This window comes from Poecilia reticulata, linkage group LG1 (genome assembly GCF_000633615.1).
Source record: "Poecilia reticulata strain Guanapo linkage group LG1, Guppy_female_1.0+MT, whole genome shotgun sequence".
NCBI classification, from domain to species: Eukaryota; Metazoa; Chordata; class Actinopteri; order Cyprinodontiformes; family Poeciliidae; genus Poecilia; species Poecilia reticulata.
In genome coordinates this window covers 11,387,714-11,391,760 of record NC_024331.1, presented here as the reverse complement: position 1 = coordinate 11,391,760, position 4,047 = coordinate 11,387,714, and the positions used below count along the sequence as shown (strand labels likewise).

The following is a 4,047-nucleotide window of genomic DNA, read 5'->3' as shown; positions in this document are numbered from 1 at the left end:
GCGGCTGGGGAGAGGGAAGTCTGGGTCTCCCTTCTGAAGCTGCTGCCCCCGCGACCCGACCCCGGATAAGCGGAAGAAAATGGATGGATGGATGTATATAATCAAGAGTTACAAATTTCTGCAGAAACTCCCTGCATAAATAAAAAGGGTGAAGAAGACAGAAAATAACTCAATGTCAGGAGTACATTTTGTCTCCCTAGCCATCCCCACATTTCACCATTGTTTATTAATACGTAGACAAAGACATGTCGCTGTGATTTCCCTGTCACTGTGGGGTGTCTGTCAAGATGCAGTGGTTTTCCAAAGTCATCCGTTTTCAGTTCAAAGTCTCCATCCTGCTCCTTGAGCCATGATTACCATGTCTCAGTCAGGGCAATCAGACAGACATTTTTATGTTTTGTAAGTAACTTAACATTTGCCTTAAATCTAGCTTATTCTGGAGCGATTGTGCGTTGGCAAGGATGATTGATGGCAGGGTCATCCTCCTAAGGCCTGGTCTTTAAAGTCGCTGATGGACACCTCCTTTTCCTAGCACATGAATGTACTGAGGTTGATCTCCTGCTCCCCGAAGTTGGATCATGACGGATAATCTCTGAGGGGAAGGAGCATTCTACTTTGACCATACCTGTTCATAAATTCTAAAACAACAGGAGAAACTACCTCTTATACTGAAAAGAATCCAGATACTATATGTGCATAATCCTCCAAAGATGACACTGAAGCATTACAGGGAGACCACCAGCTGCTATGTCATTTAGAGATCAGTTCATAAAAACTGTGGTAGAATAAATTGTAAAGTGCCACACAGTTCCACAAATTACACAACTTCTTACAATCTGCTGCTTTCACTGCTGCGTGTCACCCAGACCAGTGCCACAGTCATGTCCACCCACCCAGAAATGGTTGACAACAAGATACCCTACTGAATCCATTTTAATTTTGTCAGAAATCAATTGCTGGTCAAAACAGAAACTCCACCTAGTTAGAAAGGAGCAAATCACTTAAAATAGTCTTGTAAGATAAAATAACGCACATGTATTCATCATGAAGGAATTCTAGCCATTTTGCTAATTTTGGGGTTTAACGTGTAACTCTTCTTGCCCTCGTTTAAATCTAAGTGTAAAAAACAGCTCACCAAATGTTCCATGGTGCAATTATTTATTAAACTATGATCAAGCAAGAACATAATTTCTATCTGCATCTCAAAGTTTCTAGATCTTAGTGAAACTTGAAGAGACTGCCCTGGTTAAAAAATAAAATTCAATAAAGGCATTATGGAAGCTTCAGAAACCTATCCATGCATTATCTTTACACCCTGATCTCAAGTGGGGTCACTGGTGCCTATCTCCAGTTGTCAACAGGTGAGGGGAGGGGTCACCCTGGACAGGTCGCTAATCCATCGCAGAGCAACACAGAGACAGACAAGACAAACAGTCATGCACACACATCCCTAAAGAGAACTTAGGAGATCAATCAAACTGACCATCAGTGGGAGGAAGTCAGAGTACCTGGAGAGTAACCACTGTGCACAGGGAGAACATGCAAACTCCATGAAGAAAGACCCTGGGCCGGGAATTGAACCCAGAACCTTTTTGCTGCACGGCAAGGCCAGCTTCAGTAACCATTACACTATTTTTATCCATTCTGTTGTAAATTCATTACAATTTATTAGTTCAAACTTTGTTTTCGGCTATTGATTTACTTTCTACACTTCTTGCAGAAAAAGGTAAAGAGCTATCACCAACAATGGGTGAGAGGTGGTGTACATCCTCTACAGTTAAAGAATATTTTGCATAAATAATCATGCATTTATTTAATGATGTTTTTATTTGTGAAACTGTGATACTGTTGGTTATTCATACCACTGAATAACCAATAACGACACACTTGTGTGTGAAAGTGTGTTCAAATATTGGACAACCAAAAAAGTGGGGGGAGTCTTAAACAAAAGCCTTTGATTATCTTGAGTGGAAGAAAGAAATGTGATTCTTTCCAATAGCATCAATAAGCAAGACAAGATATGGTCTTGCTTATTGACCATATGTTGTCAATAACAGTTGGTCAATAAGCATTATCTTCATCAGATGGTGATGAAGATAATGAAATCAGAATGAAGAAATGTAATGCATGTACATAATGTGAATAAAAAAGGTACAGACCCAGCTTAGGATTGAAAAGAAGCAAAACGTGATAGTAGCTCTGGCAGCATCTGAGCCCTGGGCCAATGGCAGCTCATCTGGAGATGTGGCCTGCCACTGATTGGCCAGAAAACAGAATCCAACAAACCACAGGAAGCTGGCCACTCCTGAAGGAGAAAAACAGGACTATATTTATTTTCTTGCTCATATCACCCCATCACCCCACATTCAACTGTGTCACATTTTTCTTTCTTTGGTTCTTTGGTATTTACCAGGCACTCTGTGCCATTTTATAGCATGATCGAGTAAGTCATTTGATATATATATATATATATATATATGTATATATATATATATATATATATATAGAGAGAGAGAGAGAGAGAGAGACCACCCACGGAGGGTGAGAAGGGAATTTAAAAAAAATATATATATATATATATGTATATAAATATATCACTCAAAACAATGAACTTAGGGGGTTATTACATTAATAAAAAAATATCATGCACTTTTAACACAATTTCATGGTTCAAACAAAAACGTGATAAAATCATGTTGGATAAACAAGAAATTCAACAACTTAACTTTTATGAAATTTAATCATGTTGAGATAACATGATTCATTTTAGTCAGACTGATCTTGTGCTGAAGACGACTAGCGAGATCACAGAAGATCACACAAGATCATGGGAAATCACACTAGATCACTTGAGATAAATAGAAATGTAGTCTTCTCATAACTGCCGCTGGAGTTTTCCCGGCATGCAAAACAATTATCTCGCATGGTCTCGTTTGATTTCCCATGATCTCGCTAGTCGTCTTCAGCACTAGATCAGTCTGACTAAAATTAATTACGTATGTTATCTCAACATAATAAAATTTCATAAAAGTTGTTGAATTTCTTGTTTATCCAATATGATTTTACCATATTTTCGTTTGAAACATGAAATTATTGTGTTAACAGTACATGATATTCTTTTGTTTATGTAATAACTCCCTAACTTCATTTTTTTGAGTGTATTGTTGAAAGTTTGCAAGTGCCTTCTCAATCCTGCAGTGGTTAAAGCCACCCATTACAAAGTTTGGAGCATCATGAGCTATGTCCTGTAACTTATGCACAGTTTCCACAATATCCTGCGTTGCACTAATATCATTTGCTCTGGTATGAATATAAACACCTCTCCTCGAGCTGCCACCTTATCGTGGTGGAGGGGTTTGAGTGTCCCAATGATCCTAGGAGCTATGCTGTCTGGGGCTTTATGCCCCTGGTAGGGTAACCTAAGGCAGACAGGTCCTAGGTGAGGAACCAGACAAAGTGCAGTCTGAAGACCCCTTATGACGGAAAATAACTTTAGATCTTTAGATCCAGATCACTCTGGAGCCAGGCCTGGAGGTGGGGCACGATGACGACCGCCTGGTGGCCGGGCTTTTACCCACGGAGACCGGTCGAGCTCAGCCCGAAGAGGAGACGTGGGTTCCCCTTCCAATTGCCTCACAACCTGTCGGAGGGGCCAAAGGGGTCGGGTGCATTGTGTTATGGGCGGCAGCCAAAGAAGGGGACCCTAGCGGTCTGATCCTCGGCTGCAGAAGCTCTTGGGACGTGGAACGTCACCTATCTGGTGGGGAAGGAACCGGAGCTAGTGTGCGAGGCTGAGAGGTTCCGGCTAGAAATAGTCGGCCTCACCTTGATGCATGGCTCTGATTCTGGAACCAGTCTCCTTGAGAGGGGGCTGGGCGTACTTCCACTCTGGAGTTCCACCCTCAGCAGGGTCCTGGAGGGTGCATGGGAGTTTGCCCAACAGGTCTACATGTGCTTTGTGGACTTGGAGAAGGCTTTCAACAGTGTCCCTAGGGGGGTTTTGTGGGGGGTTCTCCGGGAGTATGGGGTACCGGGCCCTTTGATACG

The 4,047-nt window shown here is 41.7% G+C and overlaps 1 long non-coding RNA gene across 1 annotated transcript in view; it reads right to left on the bottom strand.

Annotated features, from left to right (window-relative positions):
- Positions 1-2,463, bottom strand: part of LOC103463005 (uncharacterized) — a 15,486-nt gene extending 13,023 nt beyond the window's left edge. Inside the window, exon 1 of the long non-coding RNA XR_533440.2 lies at positions 2,160-2,463. This is a non-coding gene — a long non-coding RNA (uncharacterized LOC103463005). The remainder of the gene's footprint in view (positions 1-2,159) is intronic.
- Between the last annotated feature and the right edge of the window lie 1,584 nt (positions 2,464-4,047).